Source organism: Pinus tabuliformis, chromosome 1_1 (genome assembly GCF_031772625.1).
Source record: "Pinus tabuliformis cultivar Carrire ecotype Pingquan chromosome 1_1, CPIR1, whole genome shotgun sequence".
Lineage (NCBI taxonomy): Eukaryota > Viridiplantae > Streptophyta > Pinopsida > Pinales > Pinaceae > Pinus > Pinus tabuliformis.
Window position 1 is genome coordinate 165624154 of NC_142297.1, and position 24077 is coordinate 165648230.

Below are 24077 nucleotides of genomic sequence, written 5' to 3' on the forward strand. Positions count from 1 at the left end.
GGAGATTGCTTGTGAAATCATACAGATATTGTTTTATTTAACAATAATTTGAGTTTTGTTGGATAAAGAAATAGAATGAAGATTGATAGTTGCAGCTAATGAAGTATCTCAACAAAAGAAGATCAAGCCTTAAGAATTAGTAATGAAGGAAACTGTTAAGGATTTCTGAGTGGGAAAAAAACTCAGCAAAGAAGAAATTTTTGCCGATAGCTAAGCTTTGCCAAGATAAACCTAGAATATTAGAAGAAAGAATTAGATTCTAGATCTGATTGACAGTGGTTGAATATTGAGAATTTGTGCATTGGAAGCATGAAGATGTGCTGAAACAGGTTTGCAGAAATGGTGAGATCCTAAAGGTAGGTGAAGGTATGCAAATTTGTTTAATGATTAGCAGATATTGAATGAGTGAAATTTAGAGCAGGATAACAATAGTTAAACTGTAAGAGGGATGTTTATTAGTTTTTGAAGTAGAAAAATTTGAAGATACAGCTAAAAGCTAGTGAAAAGAACAATCCATTCAAAAGTGCAGGTGAATGGGAGGACAAGATCAGACAAAGATCTTGAAGGTAAGATGATATGGTTTTATTTTAATTGGATTTGAAGATTGGAAAATTGTAGCCTTTGCATTGATGAAAAATTATTGTTGCAACTTCCAAAGGCAATTCCACAATGGATGTGGGTAGAATTGCTAAGAGATAAGAGAAGTTGGTAATAGTTTCTAAGTGAAAGAAGAATGTGGCAGAACCTTGAGGAATTCCAACAAATATTGGATAAATAGGACAGTTGTGTTCTTAGAAGGTGCAAATGAGTTGAAGCCTAGAAGGAGCAAATAGAATTGCTCAAAGGAGGTTCCATAGATAGAGAACCAATTGCTTGCCAAAAGACCGAGTACAGAGGAAAGTTTGGTGAGGTAAGTTGCAACAAGGAGGACTTGTTGTTGTAGAGGATTTAGTGCAACTCATAGTGAGTGAGTGAGGAACTCATAGAGATGGAGAGGATGATGACTAGTGATAGTCATAACAGAGGTTCTGAAAGAAACCACGGCCAAGGACAAAAGAAAGGAGATGCCAAGGCAAATGGCATACAAAGACAGTTTAGTAAAGAAGAATATGAGAGGGAGAAGGTTGAGATAGCAATTCATCTTGAAGTATTAATGGAAATGTTGCAGATAAATGATACGGACCAAAAATATGGTTATGTTATGAGAAAGAAAGTAAAGTGGCAGAGGCTACAAGAGAAGAGGGAACAATAGGTGAATATGCAGTTAATAAAGGAGCTAAGGGAACTTGAACAGATTATAGAGAAGCTTGAAAGAGTTGAGCTACAGCAAAAGGGAGATGCTGAAGAAGATGTTGAAGTTTTGATGTCTAAACTAGAATGTGGACCATTAGTTTTTGAAAGTGATGAATAGACAGAGGAGTTGGATCATATGAATGATTCAAAGCAGCCAGAAGACTTCATGACTGAAGCATTAAATGAGGCTGAAAGGTCTTGTATTTTTAAAATTAACGATTTGTGTATGAATGCAGGTTTGGAAGAGGATAGGTAGTCTTTTAAAGTTGTCAAAAACATGAAAGAATACCTTCCAGAAGATGAAAGTTTTGAAGAAGAATATCACAAGGAGATTGGAAAAGAATCAGTTCACTATAGTGGACAAGTGCTGAAAGACATCATTGAAACAGATGATGAGAAGGAAAGACTAGTTGATAGTCTCAAGAGTTATTTGAGTTTGAATCAACATACTAATATGCTGACAGAAGAAGAGAGATCTGAGTAGCATACTGAAGTGTTGCCAAAGGAAGAAGAGGTACAGAGGCCTTATATTTTTTATTGTGATGATTGTCTTATAATTAAAGATTTTGTTGCAGAAAATGGAACATATTTGGCACAGGTGGATAGCCAAATGAAAGAAGGAGAGGAAGAACATCTACTGAAGGATGTTAAGAAATATTTAGTAGAGGAAGAAGGACCATGTGATGATGGATCAACAAAAAATGAAGAAATGGGAGATTGTGTAAAATTTCCAAAGTTTACCCCAAGTAAAATCATTGAGTTATATAGGGAATTAGACTTCCACAGGAGGAAGTTAGAAGGACAGAGGATAAATGTTTAGGATAAATTGTTGAAGAAGGATGACAAAGAAGTTTTCATAAATAATAATCAAGAAGAAGTTGACAAGTACAAAAAACAGAAGCAGGAAATTGTTCTGAAATACAATATAGCAGTAGCTGAAAAGGTGCAAGATAATAGTAAAGAAGAGGGTAAGGATGTAAGAGTGGAAGAAAGAATGAGAGTTCAACAATCAAGAGTTGAAGACAATCAGCAGACAGAGGATATACTAGACAGAGAAATTGAGTTTATAAGAAGGTTAATGATGAAAGTGTCTCTGAAGAAGACAATAGTAAGAAAGGAGAGGAGTGACAACAAGAGGAAGGAAGTAGCAGACTATGAAAGCAAAGCAAGTGGAGCATTGCAGCATAAGGTATGGAAACCTGGAGAATAGCAGCAGACGACAGCAACAATGGAACAATGGACAAGCAAAAACAGATTACAAAATAAAGTTTGGGATCCAAGGAGGAATCAATTATCTAGACTTATGACCAGCAGGTGATAAATTTTCATGCTTGGGGAGCCTAATGCAGGAGCATTCAGCTCAACATTATCATTGTATTTTAGTAGACATAGGGGTTCTTCCGTTTCAAGGAAGTTGGTTTCCTAAGTATTGAATTAATGTAATTATTTAATGTTTTGAGTGAAATTAATGAGATAGGGATTAATTGAATATTGTGAGGAATAATTGTAAATGTTCTCAAATGTAGGAGAACACGAGAGATTTAGGATAGTTGAGTGATGAGTGGATTGAGAACTGATTCTAAATCTTAGATTAGGAGTGAGTTCATGATTTTGTGGATTTGAGAGAATCCTTAGGGATGAGGAAGAGATTTTAGGATTTTTTTGAGGAGTTTATGGATTGAAACCAGGAATTGGTTTTAGAATACCTTTGTATAAATGTAAGCCAAAAAGGCATAGACAGAGGTTGGAGAGGTCGAATAGGTTAGATAAACAACAAATTGGAGTGTGATTATAAGCCTATGGGAAGCTTGTAAATCAGAGGCCACTAACATTAGAAGATCAGGCCGAAGATAGAGAAACTGTGTAACTATTTGTTTACCAATACAGAGGTTTAATTCCAAGCCCATATAAATGTGTGCTTCAAGATTTGATTGATAAATTATAGTAAATTAGAGAGTTGCATAGATATATGTATGCAGGCGGGGTCGAGGCGAATACACAGAGGAGAAGAAATACAGTGGAAGGGAATGGAGCGTTGAATCCATTCGAAGAGCCCCAATAATGTTTTGAAGGAACAAGAAATAAAGAAACTCACAGAGTTAAGCTCAAGAGGAGTCGCACATCGGAGTGTCGAGATCCCAAAAGAAAACTGAAAACCACAGAAACCTTGAGGAAATAGCGTAAAAACTAAGTAAAAGGAAAAACAAGAAGCGAAGAAATGATGAACAACAACCATTAGATCTTGAAGATCAATGGCCAGGATCCAATCCCAGAGGAGACGAAGGAATATCGCATTGGCGGTTTTTAAACAGTGAAAGTAGATTTCGGGCGGTCTCAAAACCGTAAGTGGTATTGAGTGCGACGCAACCGATTCCATTAAGCATTCGACATGTGGCAGTGAGGAGGAGAGAGGAAACTGCTTATCGAGCGGTTAATCCTCGCTTAAGTTGTCCAGCCGAAAACTTTATGGACCGTCAAATCTATTGCAAGATAATCGACAACGGAGGATCAACGATTGGTTTCATTGATAGAATGTAACTTCAACCGTCGGATCGTGAGCCTGATCAACGGTTGAGATTTAATCACATATCGCAAGGATAAGAGCTGAAGGGTGGTGAAATAGCCAATAGCGAAGCGATAGTCGTTGATCGAAGGTCAGGCATTTCGGAGATCAGAGAAATTGTGCAAGAGGACTTGGTATTAATGGACCTGACAACATTTATGAACGTGGGTGTAAAACATTTGAAGTCAGACCTTATATGGTTCTGAGCGGAGTTGTAATGCATTTCCTTTGTATTTCTATAAAGTGTTGTGCCGAGGGTTTTAATGCAAAGGTGTGATTTAAAAATTCTCGTAGTCGAATATTGGAGTCGGAAGGGGTGATGAGGCATATATGTGGTGTGACCGCGAGCACTGTGATTAGCGATTGCGACAAAGGCATTTATCAATAACTGTGCAAAGGTTTATGAAAGGTAGAAAAGGTATGATCTATGTGGGTTTATGTGATAACTATTATAAAGGGTTATAATAGTATGAAAACGTGATAACGATTTGTGGATTAAGCCTATGTATAACCCAAAGTTTAATAATGGCTTAGAGGGATTTTATGAGTCCTCATATTAAAGGGAATGAAGGTTGAGGAGTGATCGAGTCCCGATGAAAAATTTAACGGGGGCTTAGACTTTGGTTAGTCTATTAATATGTTTATGCATGAATTCTAATGAAAAGGGCCTTAACCATCACCATTACTAAAGATTTGACCGGGTAGGTCATTATAAATTCCTGGAGAAAATGTTTTATGCATAGGTCTATATACATACTGTGGGTAAAGCAGGGGTTACCCTGCATCACAAGCTAGGCATACTATTGGATCTTTTAGATTTAAATGAAATTAAGTAGAAGAAGGGAAATAGATTCAATTGAAGCTAAAGAGAAATTAAGAATTATTTAACTTGATATGAGAGGGAAACATGTAGAACTAACAATAGCCAAAATAGGGCGCTCTAGGTAATGAATCCTATTTATCACAACTTTTGTTGATTAATTCATAATAGAGAATACATAAGCATGATAGACAAAGAAAGTAAACAAAGCACAATAGATGCACTTCACCAATAGATATGACACATGAATCCTGAAACAACTTGTCTTTTATTACTGCAAAAGGTCACTTGAACTCAATGAAAAACTTTACAATGAATGGTAGTCTTTCTCATTACAAATCCAAACCATTTCTTACTTCAAATGATGAAGTATTTATACAAATTCTAAACTAAAATATCTTGATAAAAACCTCTCTCCATTTACCAAAATGAAGCTCTAGCGGTTCCCCATATTCTCTACAATAAGGTGGCTGAAACTGGAGTTTGCACAGTCTGAACAATAACCTTTAAAGATGTAAATGTATCTCTAATTCTGTAACAGTTGTGTAAAATATTAAGTAGGTTATGGTACTTTGCAATATTAGGAACAAAAACCTCCTCCATATTCTCAATATTCATCTCTTATTGGCCACAATATGTTCTGTAATCATATGAATAAACATGAAAATTTAGGAAAATATGTCTGCAAAGCTCCATCTGTCTATCCCAAACCATAATAGCTAATAGAAAACAGAGAGAGGTTTTTGTACATGACAATGTTGGCAAAAAAAACCTCTTCCAGTTTCTGAAATTTAGTCCTCATTGGTTTGGAAACAATGTTTGAAATCAATGTGGCGTATAGAAAAAGCATAGTTTCAACTGATCATGAGACAGATGAATAATGTGGATGCGGGAAAGTTGCAAGTGTTTACCCAATGTGAAAAAATCCATTTTTATGGTTTTCAACCTTATAATAAAATCAAACTATAGTACCAAGGCCTTTATTACAGTTTTATCTAATCACATTTAAATGATGTGATTAATTTAATCTAAAGATACTTAACTATTCTCTAATGTTGCATTTTGTCTTGCAAGCATATTTTTTTATTTTTCTTAAGGTTTTGACCTTTTTTGGAAATAATTTACAATATGGAATATTATTTACAATATCCAAAATATAATAATCGTTAGCTATAATCAAGAAATCCTATAAAAATTATAGGACCCTAACACCCTTCTTCGCCATTCTTTCTAACACTGTTTTCTGCGGAGGTTTCCTGAAATGAAGCAAATGGAATTTATTAGATTATGACAATGAGAATTAAAAGATACAGTTAACCTCGAAAGGTGACAAGAAAGGAGATTTTATTCAAAACACAGATGAGAAGATATCAAATCATGTTGAGTCGATCTTAAAATAAATGCTATTAAACTTATTAAATACCCACTAAGGTCTCTTATCATTGCATTTATTACTCATTTAAACTACTGCATCGCAAATAGGAAAGGGAAAAATTTAAGGTGGTGAGTTTAAAGTGCGAAATGCCGATTATGTGATTGCGATAAGATTATCGCAATATCAAAAATCGCACTATCGCATTTTCAGTTTTGTGTTTTTCCAGTTGTTTATAATTCTGTGGGATGTAAGGTGAGTGGCATAATTTTCATTGTTTAGAGCGAACTTTGCCTAAATGAATAATTACTTCATAAAGTTCCTTTTTACTAAGCGTCAAACTTAACTTGTAGTTTATAACATTTGTTTTTATCGGGTCCGGGTTCTATCGAACTTAGAAAACTTTTATAATTCACAAGATTGTCTTTTAAGTAAAGTTCCACGATGCGATAAGTATTGGATTTCTCTACCACAATATCGCAGTTCGCATATTATGACAGACTCTGTGAGTTTCGTCTTTTATAAACGCTGATATGCGATTGTGATAGGTGCTTTAGTTTGCAAAAAATTCCTTAAGTCTTAGCTTTTAAATTGAAAGTCTAATGATATCATAATTTAAATTCGATGATCCCTTCCATCGCAATTCGAGGATCCTGGTTGTTAATTAACCTTTGATACACTTGGTCCAACGATATGCGATAAAAATGAGATTTTCTAGTCTTAAAGGGATTTGGCTTAATGTCTTAATTTATTTCTAAAAATTAAAAAAGAAAGCACCTAAGTGATAAATTTTTCTTGGAGGGTTTTTAATAAAGGGCCCCCATTTATTAATAGAATATTAACCATAAAATCAATAAATTGGGGGCTTGTTGAATAGCACAACATGCCCGAAGACATAGTCCACACTAAATGAACTCCATTATCAAATTATTGTGTGAATTGTCTTATGGTCTCCTTTACGTTGCTTATTCTTAAAGTGTTTCCATATTTGGTTTTTACATTTTCTTTCATGCAATTATGTGAACATCAACTGAAGAAAAGATCTTGGATAATGCTGGTACCATAGAAATACCGAATCAATTTTGGAATCAGACTAGTGTTCTTGTTGATGAGAATCACGAGTGTGAATGATAAGTAGAGATTGGATATGCGACACGAAGAAGGATAATGGAGAATGACAAAGCTTTCAGTGAATCTTTCTATAGGATGGCAGACATGGTAGATAAATTGTTTGCAAATTATGACAAGAGAATAACAATGAAGGAAAATAAAAAGGAAGGGAAAGAAGAGGACAATGCTTTGATAAATTAAAGAGAACCTCCATCTCTAACTTTGAGTGAATGTTATTCTTCGTTATCTTCTTCTCATCATTCAAAATACCATCACCAAAGCCTTCAAGGAGAGAATTCTAAATTGAGGAGACTGCTACAAGAAGTAGGAGAGAAGAAGAAGACATTGCACCTTCAGCTACAAGCCGTAGAAGAGGCCTTAGAAAAATTAAAGTGAAAAGAAGGCTTAGTAAAGTTTTCATCACTTGCATCAAAATTGGTAATTGAGGTAGAAAGTGTCCATGATTCTTTAGTTTCATGTTTTCATTATGATGATGATTTTGGTGCATTTGAAAAGCACACTATAGGAATTGGTTCAAAGCTAATGAAGAAGATGGGATATGAAGGCAACGACCTAGGTTTTAATGGACAAGGAATTGTGAATAATATCCAAGTGGTGGAATTACCTTGATATGCAGGATTTAACTATGTCAGAAAGGAAGAGACATGAGAGTCTTCAAGTGACAAGTATATGACAATGCAGGATGTTGGGATCACATCACAACCTTCCAGTTATAGTGAGAATTTTGAAGCAAGAGATAAGGCAAGCTCTCCTCACTAGGGCCACATGAAATAAATTTGTTTATATAAGGTCTGGAAAGTTTGGAGGAAGAAAAATCATTGCAAGCATTGCAAAAAGGGTGGACATCATAGATCCAAATGTTGGATGCTCCAGTCAAAGAAATGACCAAAAAAGGACAGGGAGCATATGAAAGTTCTTGTGAAGGAACCGACCAATGAAGAAGTTGAACTAGGAATCCAATTATGGGAATAGATCCCGTTAACTTAGTTATGGAAGAAAGAGGTACCTTTTCAAAATAATTTGGGATGACCACCATTGTAAAACACATGTTGCGAAAGTGTTTGTAAAAGTGATGCATTGTATAACATCATTAATGAATGCAATAAAATGATATTTTGGCCTTTCGATATCATGGGTATGATTTCTATTGTAAAACTTGATCATGAGTGTGTTATAAATTGTTGGAAAGTATGGTATTGTTTGGAATCTTGCAAGTTGGAAATGTATTATTAGCTACATATTTTTGTATCAATACAGGCGTTGGCTTCATCATTCCAAGTTTCGAAGAATGGAGATGAAGGAAAGGGAAGGTAGCATGTTAGATGCATTTGTTATGCAGATCAAGATTGCAGTACTGTTTATAATTTTGGAGGAAAAAAAGTACATTATTGGGGAGAAATGATCTAGGTGGATCCCTGATGGCCCAAAAATCAAAGTCCTTATATTGTAGAAAAACAACAACCAGATTCAAGAGCTCGTTGTAAGCTTTCCAATGACGAAGCGGCGCCTCAATCCTACTTCATATGCAAACTCTATGCACAATCAAACTTATGGTAAAAAATGACTCAAGGATAGGATTTATTGGTAGCTAGAAAAATTTGGAGCATCAACAAATTTGGAAATCCAGCCAAATTTGGTGACATAAGGGCTAACTTTAGTTGGCCTCTAGATAAAGAGAGTAGCACCACTACAGTTGGCGGAACCACCAAATATGATGGCACTCCACTAAGTTTGGCAATGGTGACTAGGCGCTAGTTGGCCGAACATAAAGGGGCCACATGGCCCAATTAGTTGGCGCCACGTGGATCCCTAGGGTGGCCCATAAAAAATCCTAGTCATCAAGTGGTGGTTTTGGGTTGTCAAGTTCTATGTTAATTATTTCCAAGTTATGTCAGTGGATTGTTTGAAAATATTGATGGTCGCATATGGTTTGTTAGTGGTTTTAATGTTTGTTATGTTAAATACCAACTGAGCGGTATTCCAAATATATCTGGTGGCGATTTGAGAATAATGACGGTCAAAATAATTATTACCAACAAATGGTTTTATCGGCAGTTAGTTTCAAAATATAACTCATGTTTAAATATAAATGGAAGAATGATGGAGTTCCATATACAACCTACTGCCAACACAATATAACAATAAAATTAGCAATCATTGGCATTGTGGTTTCAACAACTGTGGTTACCATATGATGTGGAAGTTTTAAATGTTGGCAATTTGATGCCAAATGGAATAGGCCATACAAACCAACATTCAACGTGACTGTGAAGATGGTTTAGTTAACATCAGCAGAACTGTTAATGGTTAACCAATGCTTATGGATAAAAACACTATTTAAAAATATATGCCAACGGAAAATTGAAAATGTTCCTGATGGATTTTATAATGTTCAATAGTGACATAATAGTTGCAAGTATAACCATGGGTCCTCAGGTTTCAGCATGTGACCCGTCCAACCCAAAACTCTAATTTTAGCCATGCCAGCCAATCAGCGAACGGACTTTTTTTTAATGCCACCCAAACCATTACTTAAACTTCATTCAATTATTATTCGACTAGCAAAGGGTTGAGTGTTAGATGAGGAGGACGTTGAAGGAACTTAGAGTGGATAAAACCTAGACTAGTGGGAACGATAACAGGGGTGAAACCCTGGCATAGAGGGAACCTTTCCCCAACACGAATTTTGAGAATGGATATTATCAAAATATTCTATGTAGAACATGTGAGGAATCTAAAATATTCCCTAAGGGGCCAAAATTGCAGGTGGCAAAATATACACTCAGTTTAACCAAATTTTCATAAGGATCATAGTGGTGCAATCTATTTCTACATCTGAGTAGTATATTTCAGGGTTCATTGAAAAAACCTACATTCTTCATTAATTGTTGGCCACAAAGGTCAAAAAAAAATGAACCTTTAAAAAGTGGGTCATTTTTATAGTAAAAATTCTAAGGAGGATGAGATGGACCTGTTGATTCTATGATTGTTGTGTTTTGAGAAGTCGAATTCATGTCACTCCTAGGATTAGAGGTATAATCATGTATTCTTCCATGTATTATTTTTTATTTCTTTGAGATGGATGAAGTGGCCTCCCCACTATTGAAGCAAGGCCGGGAGATGTAGTCCACACTGGATGAACTCCATTATCTAATTATTGTGTGCATTATATTTACGGTCTCCTTTATGTTTCTTCTTCTTTAAGTGTTTACATATATTTTTTTTACTTTCTCTTTCATGCAATTCTACTAAAATCAACCGAAGAAAAGATCTTGGATAATTCTTGTATTAGAGAAATACTAGATCAAGTTACCTTCAAATTTGTCTCCCTTTGAAAAAATTATTCGACCACTATTAGAAAAGCTTCTTTGACTTATAGAAAATAAAATCATAAAAAATAGCAACAATAGAAAAATTAGTGCATACCTCTCCTAACAATGTTCTCTCTCTTCCATTCATGGAGTTCATTACCTTATAAGGACCTTCAATGCATTTGGGAAGTTCAACTGCTTTGATAATTCGTTGTATTTTATCTCTAATCATGTTTTGACTATGAAGCGGTAACAAGATTTCTAAAGGGGCAAGTTAAATAAAATTTAACTTTTTTTATTATATTTATGTTTTGGTATGTGGGGATCTCCTAGTCCTTAAATATTTAATTTTCATTTCATTTCCCAAAAGTAAATAAATTTAAAATAATAATCCACATGTATATCTGTCTAAAAAATTTTGAATTAGAAACAATGTTGAAGTAAGTTCATGCCATATAATGTTCAATATATAAGCCAATGAATATTTATGAACCAAGATATAGATCATGTGAGGAATGCATCAAACTATAATCATTAAGTAGAAAATACTAAACACTTTTTCCTTTTGCCTTCTGCCGACCTTCGTTCCCATCCATAATATATCATCATAAACAACCCCTTGTATATACTCCTGTCATGATTATCCTGACTGAAGAAACCTAAGTTATGCAGGTAAATTCCTCATGTCATCTTGGTAAGAAAAGAAATAATAATATAAGTTAACTTTTAATAATGTATGAGTGTAAAGAAATTACATAGGGAAATATTGTTTGCAAGGAAGGTCTTGAACTCATGTGTGCATATACAAAGTTCCATAATCATAGAATGATGGATAGTATATAGGTCATAAAAAATATGTTCGCATACGAAATGATGAATGTGCATCAATCATAATAATGAAAACTCACTGTAACCCCTCTAAATATTTCATCCTTTTAGGAATCATCAGGTCAAACATAGACTACATACATAATGATTGGAATACAATATAAGGACCATATGTAAATTGACAGGGTGTGGTTGTCACATCCCTCATTTACATTTCTTTTTAACTAATTCAAAGTACCAAGTTAGTAAGAAATTTCCAAGTAGGAAATATTATGGTTTTCTTGTTCTTAAGTCTTTCTATAACCAAGAAATATATATTTCTTACCCTTTTTTTTAAGGTTACTCTTGGTACTATATTGTTTTCTGTACCTTCACATTTGGATACAACAAATGTTATATACCTAGGGGGGATAATATGGGGTACCAAGGGAGGTACCCAAGGTAATAATGTAATAATGGGATGGGCCATAGTAATAAATAAGGTGGTTAACCCATATCATGTAAGGGACCACAAGTAGTTAATAATAATGTAATGGGCCCATGGTATTAGTTGATGGTATGAGGGAACCATGGTAATGATCGATGGTATTGTATGTATGAGGCCTATATAGAGGCTAGAGACTCCACATGGAGAAATAGTGAAGGATTATTGTATGAACAGGCATATGGCTTGTGGAGTGTTCTCCTTCCTTAAGGAGTGAATGTATGGTGTTGCCCTACCTTAAGGGTTTGATAATAAAGAAGCATTTCTATCTATTTAGATATTGTTATTATTGGGTATATTTTTTATTTCTCCTATATTCTGGGTTAGATCTATACCAAGTGGTATCAGAGCTATAACAAGTGGTATCGGAGCACTTTCTTGGGCACAAAAGTGGAGAATTTTTTTAATTTTTTGCAGGATTTGGGGGGCGGCGAGTTTATTGTATGAACATGAATATGGCTTGTAGAGTGTTCTCCTTCCTTAAGGAGTGAATGTATGGTGTTGCCCTACCATAAGGGTTTGATCAATAAAGAATCATTTCATATTATTTCTGGGTTATTTGCATTATATTATATTTTCATATCATATCTATAGTATTTCTGGTTAGATGCATAACAAGTGGTATCGGAGCTATACCAAGTGGTATCGGAGCACTTTCTTGGGCACAAAAGTGGAGAATTGTTTTAATTTTTTGCAGGATTTCAGGGGCGGCAAGTTTGCAGATCATATCTGTATGTTTTGGTGCAAGATCTGCAAAATCTAATTATAGATTTGGATTCTTTGTGAAAAAATACCCAAATTCAAAAAAAAATCAGTTGAATCGGAGTCCCGATGAAGGAGATATTGTTGATCTAAAAATCAGTGGGGTTGCAGACAATTTTTCAGGGCGGCGAGTTTGCGGCGCAGATCTAGACGTCCTGGTACACGATATGCAAAATATAATTGTATATCTGGATTCTTTGTGAAAAAATACCCAAATTCAAAAAAAATCAGTCAAATCAGAGTCCAGATGAGGGAGATATCTTTGATTTAAAATCAACTCTTTTTTGCAGAAATTTTGGTGACGGCGGAAGAGTTGCAGCACAGATCTGAAATTCTAGTGTCTGGATCAAGATTTCTATTACATGGGATGCAAAATGATTGTTCCATTTCTGAAAACATGTTATAATAGGGATTCTGAGCAATATTGACGGAATTGTGACCATTTCAAATTTTCGCCAATTCTTTTTTGTGATGGCGAGCCTCGATTTGAATTTGAGGGACTTGTATCCATTTAATGGCTCTCATCCAGCCAAATGGCTAGCACAAATGGAGAAATGTTTTAGATTGAATTACATCATGGATGATGAGACTCAGCTGAGTGTGGGAACAATGTACTTGGACATTGAAAGATTGCAATGGTGGCAAGGGCATCAACGTTGCTATCGAAGGCCCTTGACTTGGGACAAATTCACAAAAGCTCTTATGGACCACTTTGACCATAAATCTAATCTTGTGGATAAGCTCACACAGACAGACACACAACCTAGCAAAGATTTTATTTTTACAGGAAAGAAGGAAACCAAGGAACCTAAAGGGTTATTTTCTGCTGGTATCTCCTTATTGCAGGTTCATGGATTAATTCAGAAGGAGAAAATCATTGTTTCTATAAATCCTAGTTTCAAGCATAATTTCATCAATGTTAATTTGGCAAACAAATTGCAAGTTCCAGCAAAACAAATTGAAAATACACAGGTTGATGATGAGGATGTTCAAATTTATAAGGATTTGAAGATTTCTATGGATAAGTATGTGTTGCATGGTGATTTTTATACTTCAGAGATGGATAATATGGATGTTGTTTTGGGATATCCTTGGATGGAATTTGCGGGTACTATCAATATTAATGTGCAGAAGAAATTCCTAAAGCTCTGGTATAAAAAGAAGAAAATTACATTACAGGATATTTCCATTAATAAACAGGTAGAGTCCAAGGAGGCTGAAGGAGAAGATGTTCCAGGGTCTGACATATTAGATGATGAGCCAGTGATGATAGACAATCAAACACAAATAGAGGCTGAAGCAGAAAAGGTTACAGGTGCTGATACATCAGAGGAGGGCTCAGTGGTTGAAGTCATATTGGAAAAGAAGACACCACAACAGGCACCACAGCAGGGTGAATTAAAGAAAAAGACACCGTGGGTTAAAACTTCAACATATCATCACCCACATCACCCCGCAAGAAAACAACCAACAAGATGGCAACCAATTAGCCACAAGGACAACAACCCCCGTATGACAGATAGCGAGGAGCGAAGATCCACCTACTACACATCAACACAGAAGAGCTACCACAGTAAACTTCCATCTCAAGCGAGCGAGGCACCAGCAAGATCGAGGGTTCACCTTTCTCTTGAATGGATAGATGCACATGCATGGTACTAGTGGGCTACTCTTTTGAGTAGATCTTATTATTTGTGTTCTTCCCATATTTCGGGGACGAAACATGCTTAGGGGGGTGGAATGTTATATACCTAGGGGGGATAATATGGGGTACCAAGGGAGGTACCCAAAGTAATAATGTAATAATGGGATGGGCCATAGTAATAAATAAGGTGGTTAACCCATATCATGTAAGGGACCACAAGTAGTTAATAATAATGTAATGGGCCCATGGTATTAGTTGATGGTATGAGGGAACCATGGTAATGATCCATGGTATTGTATGTATGAGGACTATATAGAGGCTAGAGAGTCCACATGGAGAAATAGTGAGGGATTATTGTATGAACAGGCATATGGCTTGTGGAGTGTTCTCCTTCCTTAAGGAGTGAATATATGGTGTTGCCCTACCTTAAGGGTTTGATAATAAAGAAGCATTTCTATCTATTTAGATCTTGTTATTATTGGATATATTTGTTATTTCTCCTATATTCTGGGTTATATCTATACCAATAAAACAAAGGTCTCATTTTTTATTTCATTACCATTAGCTTCTTTCATAGGGTGTGTGCACTATATAGTTATAACCCACCTCAACGTGGTTGGCATTATAACTTGGCTTGGATTTTAATTTATTGTTTATTTATGAGTTGATTATTTATATGCAATATCCCTGTGGAATTAGAGTTATAAAGCCTAGAGTCATGTTTTTGGTGTTTCCCTTGTCCTTTTATTTTGGGTTACACCTAGTGGCTTTGGAATGGCTATACGTCATATACTCACGTGACTACCATTTGAATTCCATTGTTCTCATATCCAATGGTGGAGAGTACGTGGTGTTCATTCAAAGGGTTTTGGTTAATTTGGGGAAAAACTAAATCTAAACCCTGATGCCTGAGATTCATTTTTCCCTTTTACACCTTTGTCGCTCTAGAGAGTGCTCCCATGGAGATTGAGGAATTCCACGCACTTGTTAAGAATTGTAGATGGTACCTGGCTCTCTTCCACCTATATCGGTCTCATCGCAACACTCATCTCTTACAAAAAAGTTTGAGCCACTTATCTAGGTAGAAATTTGGAATTTTTATGTTCTACTATGCTTAAAATAATCTAAAGGTTGTGAATTTTTCCTTGCCCCTCCTCATCTTCCAGGTGTAACCTTTCTTATGTGTTTTGGTTTCAAGTTTATACCTGGGTAGATTTCCTCACTGTGTCTTGAGATTTCGATGTCGCCTGATGTCATTGTAAATGATTCACTTGGTTCATAGTGGTCCTAAACTCTCCTTCCATTTTTCAAATAGAGGTATCCTCGAGAACAAACTTCCATTTATTTTCTTTGTTTCTAAATAATATGTGGGTGTGTTGCTTCGTTTGCCTAGAATTTGAAATTTTGGTTTTCACCACTAACATATGAGTTTTATTTTTTCACCTTCACCTGTTTGTTAGGCTAAGGTTTACCATGTTACACTAAAGGAGCTACTGAAACCTGGTAGTTTCTTATTCAAGTATTTATCATAATTTTTCTTTTCGTTACTTCCTGAATTGGTTGTTGACGTCTTAATTCACACTGATTGTAGTATTTTGGGCTTGTATTAATAATATATTACTTCTTGAGGAAGAAAGTTTCTCCAATGTTTTGATTATCATATTTTTCATGATACTAGAAAACGACCCTACATATATTTCTATTTTTTTCCCTTTATGTCTCTAATTTGACTCTAGTGACTCATTCTTTAGGTATGGTAAGTTTTCTCATTTTTTTCTTAGGGATATATGTTATCACATATTCAAAAACCCTCTAGTTATCTAAGTTCATTTAATAAATATTAGTAGTCTCTTATTGTTTGATACTGGGTTAATTGAAATTCTTTTGGATAGATTTCTCTGCCTAAGTCAAACTAATTTGGGTGAATCTATTTATATCCTAATCATATTGACCCATAATTTTATCTACAAGTTTTCAAAGGGAACGAGGGTCGTGCTTCACCCAAGTATAGAGATTCCCTTTCCCTTGTGCACATATTTATTTATTTCCTTATTTTTGTGTTTTGTTTTCCTTAAGACTATAACAATACAATTAGATGGGTTCTTACAAGTATAAGGATTTGGTTTTGGGAAAACATAAGTGAAGAAGAGTTAAACTTGTTTCTTTTTCCTCCAACATTAGAGTAAGTCTTACCTCAACTGCATTAATTTTCTAGCTCGGCACTTCATATCTCAGTTTCCTATATTTTCCATGGTGTAGTCTCTCACTGCTTGTCACTGGCATAGTGAATTCCATTATAGGGACGAGTAGGTTTTTTTCTTCAAAGCTGTGACCACGATTATTCGTGGATAGTTCCTTTATTTTTTTTGCAACATCACTCTTTCCATTTTTTCAAAGCTATGTAATTCTAACTTCATTCACAACTATGAGAAATGTATCTTAGCTTATAGTAGAGGGGTTTTATAACCCAATCATATGAACATTTTATTATATGTATAATTGAAATGACTATTTTAGTTTATTTAATTATATTTTAATAGATACTCCACATAAGGATAATTTAATCTCAGCCATAAGATATTGTCTCTTATGTTCACATGTATTCATGGGAGCTTTTGTTATTACTAATAGTCGATTATTATGAATTACAGTGTTGTAAATATACATACTTATGTTCGTCAGTGATGTTATTATCAACATTTCTTTGGTTCTGTTTTTCTGGCGCATATATTCCTTTGTATTTCATATTTTTCTAGGTAGTCGGTGATAATGACTAAGTATAGTTCGCATAGGATCATTTTGGGTTTACTACATATGGACGATGGCGATGATGCACATGTAAATGGTTTTTATTTTTTATTTTTTTAGTAATGAAATTTATTCTTTCAGTGTTTATCTTATTCAATTTCCTTGTCAGTCCTGTAGCCTTAAGAGTGTACATAAATTTATTACTAATACATGTTTATTTCTTTATTGTACTCACTATTCCCTGAATAGCATTCTAGAATAACTCCCTATGATTTTCACTTTTATTTGTATACATATGTATTTTCCACCTAACTTCTTCTGGTTACTTCTCTGAGCACTTAAACGTAATTATCAAAAATTTCATATTTATTATTAGATGAAAACCCTATCTTATTGAAATCCAATTGAATGCGTATTTTGTTAGTTAGTTAACGTTAGTTATGGTTAGGAAATGGTAACTCTATTTTTTCTATCACTGTTTTCCTATGTTACTTTACCCATTCCTCTAGTTATATGACTCACACTTACTCACTTAATACCAAATTCAATTCTCCAACAACATGCATGCTCTCTCTACTACAAACATACATGTTTTCTTGATTATGAAATTAGAACCCTTTAAAAATCTTGATATGGTAGACTAGGAGATAGTGGAAAACCTACTTCTAGAATAAGAATCAAATTTTATACCTGCATGCCCAAAAAATTATAATTATTTAATTAAAATTACTATGGTTCACTTCATATACTCACCTAATGAAATTTTCCTATAACTATTATTAGCAGATTTGGGAATCTTAACCTAGTCATGAAAAAGGGAACGTATACATGTGTCTACATTATTTAATTAAAATTTAATTGATATTTCCTTACTAATAAAACTATAATCATAGTTCTATCATCAATGGTTGTCTAGAAATTTCTCAGGACTGAACATATTTCCTCCCAACCATGAATTGTCCTTACTAGTTCGCCTCGAGCTAGGATATACTTTCCCTTAGAATCAACAACTCCCTTTATTCCTTGGTGACTTATTTTATATGTTTTCTTCCCACCATATTTTAGCAGTGTCCCACTTTTTGGTCTACCAACCCTTTTGTCTAGACCTTTTGTTGTTGTTGTTTTTTTCGAAAAAGATTCCTTCCTTTTTTCTTAAATCCCACCTTTTTCTATCACAACCCTTTATTCCATCCAGACTGACTATATTTCTCCAATTAAGTGATTGAATATGACCTTTATTTCTCATCATATTAAATCCATTTATTTCTTATTATTTTCTCCTAGGGAATTTTATGAGATTTTTAGGAAGTTCTATCTTGGACTTAACCAACAATAGTTGTTTCCTATATGACAAGAAATTTTCTAACTCTAGTGCTCTTTTCCCAATTATTTTCCAACATTTTATTTATTACAATAATGAAATCGATTACATCATCATAAAATTTTAAACATGGATTCCATATCCATCCAATCCAGTAATAATTCCATGTCTAAAATAGTCAACATTAAAATAGAAATAGAGGCGTAGTACATCTTCCTCCCCTTTTTATTCAATATTGTTATTAGTGCTGGAAGTCTAATTATTTTCCTTCTAGGAAAATGCTCAAAATGGTTCCTGAATTTTGTCTTCCATCTCCTAGGTGGCCTCCATGGGAGTAAAGTCCTTCCATTTCACTTTAACCTGAGCAATGGCTCGATTCTGGAGGAAGGTTTCTCTCCACTCTAAGATGTGAATTTGTTCTACCAGTAAATCTCCTTCTGGTTCAACGTGTATCAAATTTCGATCAATTATGTGATAGTTATCATGACTATATTTCTTTAGCGAGACACATGAAAAGCATTGCCTACTCTTATATAGCTGGGAAATGCTAGTTGATACGCTATAGGTCCAATTCTACCTAAAATTTCAAAAGCATTGGAGAACTATGGTGCTTATTTAGGATAGGTTCCCATCCTCAAGGTTCTCTTTCTTGTTTTTACATTTACATACACATGTTATCCTATTTTAAATTCCATATTTTTTCTTTTTCAGCCCACAAAATGTTTTTGTCTATCCTATGCAGTTTTTAGGTTCTCTCTCACTTTTCTCACTACTTGTTTTGTTTCCTGTAGTGCATCAGGTCCTCAGATTAGCTCGTCTTCAGGATGACTCCATGTAGGAGGCATGTGGCATTTACTTCGATATGATTATTCAAAAGGGAACATTTTTATAGAAGCTTGATAATTATTGTTATATCCAAATTCTGGTAGATGTAGGAAATCTTCCCACTTGGTAGGCATTTCCATGACATACATTCTTAACATTTCCTCCAGGATTTGGTTAGTTCTTTCCTTTTTCCCATTGGTTTGGTGGTGATAAGTTATACTAACATTAAGCTAAGTCCCCATCCCTCCACACAAGGCATTCCAATATTTGGAAGTAAATTTAGCATCCCTATCATATATTACCATTTTTGGTACACCATGTAATCGAAAGATTTCTCTCATAGAGATGTTTGCAATATATGTCATTCCAAATGTAGATTGTGCTGATATAAAATGCCTTGCCTTACTAATTTTGTCTACCACCAACATTATGGAGTCATGTTGTATTCTTATTCACAGGAGTCCAGTAATAAATTCTGGAGAAATCACTTGCCATTTCAGTCCATAATGGGTAGTGGATTTAATAGTCCAGTTGGGTGTCAATGTTCTACCTTCACTTGCTAACATTCTATACATTTGAATTAATATTATGCCACTTCCTTCTTCATACTAGGAAAATAAACTATTTACTTAGTACAATAATATTTTTTTAATAACTAGGGTGTCTGACATATAGTTTCTTATTATGCACATTTAATATTAGTTGTTTCAGAGCATGCACATTTGGAATATAAAGTTTATTTTTGTAAGTTAACGTTTTTTTTTTTAATGAATTTTCAGCATTCCTAAACGTTAGAGAAATTTTGAGGTCTAAAATTGGCCACCTAAGGAACATTATAAAATAATAGTGTAAATAATAAAATAAGATTAGATTACCTCATCAAGTTTTGGAGGGAAAAAAGAAAAAAAAAATACTTTTTCAACTTATCTCCCTATGATTTTACTATAATTTCTAGTGGGAGTACTTGTTGGACCCTACTACATGAAAATATCAAATACATGAAAAACGTGATTACAATCACGTTCTTTCATGTATTTCTCATTTTTCTTGTAGTAGGGTCCATTGAAATTATGCAACATGGGTACTCCTTTGATGAAAATTAAATTATGCATCCAACTAGTGATATTGACCAAAATTTGAGTAAAATTATATGAAGATAAGTTGAAAATATAATTTGTGTTCATTGTGCTGGACCCGCAAACATGTTAGGGGATCTCCCAAGTAAGAATTCCCAATTAGATGTCAGACCGTTTGGAGTAGGAGTCCCAACAGTGGGTCATACGGTAATGCCTTGACCGCGATTTCGCACAGAGGCAAGTGAGATAACTCTGTTGGTAGCAAGGGTGTGATATATCTAGTGAGCCAAGGAAGGTACATGAGACGTTCTAACACACTGGGGTTGAGATGAGTGCGCCCATTGGAAACCTTTGATAGCACAGAGTTAAGAAGGGAACACACAAGCAAAGATGCATCACAACATGGAAGGCAAGTTAGTCAGCAATCCAAATTGATGCTTAAACCAAATGCACATTTTAGAAAGATTCATACATACATACATAGAAAGCTATACATGTATGCGTAGCAAACAGATACATATATCATTTAGAGTAAACCAGATAGCATAGAATACAATACAACATGTGCACGAAATGTGTTGGCTCTTGTTATATTAAAAAGTGTAAGTTCCAATCATGCAATACATCCATGTCCAACCATTAGTTTCGATAGTGGAACGTTACAGCCACAACTGCCTCCTCCTCCAAATAGATGTACTAGCTCTGCACGGTGGAGAAGCCAAGTCTTGTTACAATGTTGTCCAAGCTCTCTCTGAGATAGTCCTATCGGAAGCTTGATTGACTAAAAGCCCTTACAATGAGTTATGAGGGACTATTTATAGCAAAGGGTGAGGTGACCCTTGGCATTCCCCTCTATGACAGTTCATTTACCCTCATGAATCTTCATCTACTCTATGACTGTTATGTCTACTATCGACACTTGAAATTACACTTTACAAGATGTTACATTACAATGCACATGTACCCATGTGAGACAAAATGGCTTGAGCAAGCCTTACTAGACATCACTATGACTCAGACAACTATTGGAATACCAACTCTTAGACATCTTCGTTATGATTGACAATCGTGAAATAATGGCAAGATCGGTAGTCCACGATGGTGTCCTTGTGCTCCAAGGTGACATCTTTCTGGAAACTGACTCTTGCCTCCATAGCATCTGGGTACACTGCCTGGGCTCCTCTGTCCAACTCGTTTGAAAGCATGTGAATCATTTTCTTCAATGTGTTTGGACCAGCAACATACTTGTGCATGATGTCTACACTGATGGGAAAGTCTATTTTGGTGGCAATGTGCATCAACTCGTCAAAGTACAAGTCAAGCTCTAGTCAGACTTGTGCCTTTGTCTTCAACTAGGTGAGAGTCCTAATATATGGGATCGCATGTGCATGCACCACAACATCCATACTCTTGGATACACATGCATGGGAAGCATGTAGACTAGTGATGATTTGTGGGAGTTGTTCATAGTTCTGGATCTGACTCTAGATGCATGCCTTCAGCTCGACCCCTTTGGGCTTCACCATCTTAGAAAAGTGAAGCGGGGCTCCTTTGTATCTCATCATCCATGTTTGCATGTAATCAACAATAGCATCAATGTTCGACAAGATACATGCTCTTCTATCACGTCACTGTTGCCATCCATTGAGATGGATGACTACCTTATGCACGGTACCAAACATGGACTACAATGCTCACATAACTGTGTCAAGGGACAATACATCATCTAGTATTGCCTTCTTCAGTTCAGCTCAGGTAACGCTATCACCAACTCTCCTCCTTACTTGGTTGTTTGTATCTCCTTAGCCATTCGCTCATTCTTAGTTATCAGAAAGCGAACACTTGAGCTAGTGGCTTCAATATATGTGCTAGTGGCATCGACCAAGACTATTGGATGGTTTCGCATGTCAGACACGATCACTCATTCTTCATACTATGTAGGAGATGTATGATCCTCCATAGTCGACACTCTACGAGATTACACAACTCTATGTTGAGATTCGTCGAATGAGATGTTGTACATCTCTCCTTCTGGTTGATCTCCAAGGATATCAGTGTCTCCATGGTCACTTGGGACTTGCTCATCTTTTGGATGTTGTGAAGCTGGTGGGTCGACCTCTTGGTGGTGAGGAATGAGGTCATTGTCCTTCTCTAGCTCCTGCTACTCCATATCCATATCCAACTATTGAAGTGCTTTCTCTATCTCATGAGTGAAGTCCTGCTCCTTCGATGGTTCACCTTGCTTGCTTGACGCCAGCTATTGTGATAAGTCCACTACTGGTATAGGCATTGTTTTGTCCATCTGCATATGTTGTGCCCCCCTGCTATACTTATTGCTACTGCGCTTCCCTCTCCTTTTTGTGCAGCTCTTGTTCCTTTCAGAATTTTGCCTTCAACTCATGCAACTCCTTCTCTGTTTCCTCCATCCTTCATTTCTCCCTCTGCCTTTATGTGATCTGCTTATCACATTGTTTCCTCTTCTCATCTATAGCCATAGCTGCTTTCTCTACAAGTGGATCTATTCGGAACTTGCATCTTTTCTCTTCCTCCATGCAATCAACAATCTTCCTCTTTCCTTTGTCGCTCACTGGTATGTTAACCTCTAATGTTGTTGTTGCTTGTGGTGCTCTCCAGGATGTTGCTTCACTAACCACTCCATAAAGAAGCTAACCTATTCATTGGGTCAGGAGAAACTGTAGCAATATTTCCATGGGTCCTCCTCTACCCAATGAAATGCCCTGTGGATCCAATTTAATTGTACTCTTGTGCAGTGATCTTTCATAAGACAATGTGGATCATACGGATTGTAAATTCAGAGGTCAAATGGATACTTCTTCATCTGCTCTGCCTCAACATCCGTGTGCTTGAAACTTCGGATTTCATATAGACCAACACGCAATGGAAGAGCGGGCCTAGCTGCCTTCTTCTTCCGGTGCAGCCTAGCTATCAATCCTGTCGAGATGTGATATGCTACTTCCTACATGATGAGCACGTCTAAGGAAGACTTCAGTAGAACATGCAGAGGATTCTTCACACTGTACATTCATATGAAGGGATCAAACGCGAGGCATACCAATCAGTTATGTCTATTAGTGCCTCCATTGCTGCCATTGACATGTAGTGTTGATCCTGTTCGAATATCATCTTGTAGACCGAGGTGAAAAAAAAATCGGATAGTCGTGCATTAACTCCTCTGAAGCTACATTCAAAGAACAACTTACAATAAGTGTTGACAGTAGTCTCCATTAGTGACCATGTCCACTTCAAGCTCAAGAACTCTTATTGGGCACAAACTACATCCAAGATATAAGTGGACATGTAGCTACTTGCATACCTTTGGGTGGTTGTCAAGCCCTTGTTACCTGTTCCTTCAGCTGATGATCCAACATGTTGGATCAGTTGCATGGTTTTCCCTCTCTGGCCTGTCAGTCTGGTGCGATCACCCAACTCTGTGGGAAGGTTTTTGGGCTTCCTTGGTCATACAGTTGACATGCAAAAAAGACCAGATATTTATATGACTTCTAGAGTATCTTCTTCATGTAGACCTGGTTCGATGTCATCCTAAATCTAGCCGGCTCCTTTACCCATTTCTTCAGAATGTCTCTCGAGTTGGCATTGTTACTTGGGAAGCTGAAGGGAGTCTCCATGATAGTCACAATCTCTGACATATGATACATCTCATCATAATCCTTTGTCCTGAAGGTTATAATCTTCATCTCGCTAACACTACTCAAGGTCATCGTCTTAGGATCAATGTGCGAGAGGATCTAGTGTATAATGTCCGCACATGCGAATGCGGGGTACCTGCATGCAATATAGTACAAGACAAACTTGTGGATGTTCACGTATATTTGGTGGTCTTAGAGGTCTTCACCAAATGTGCCTATAAATACATCAT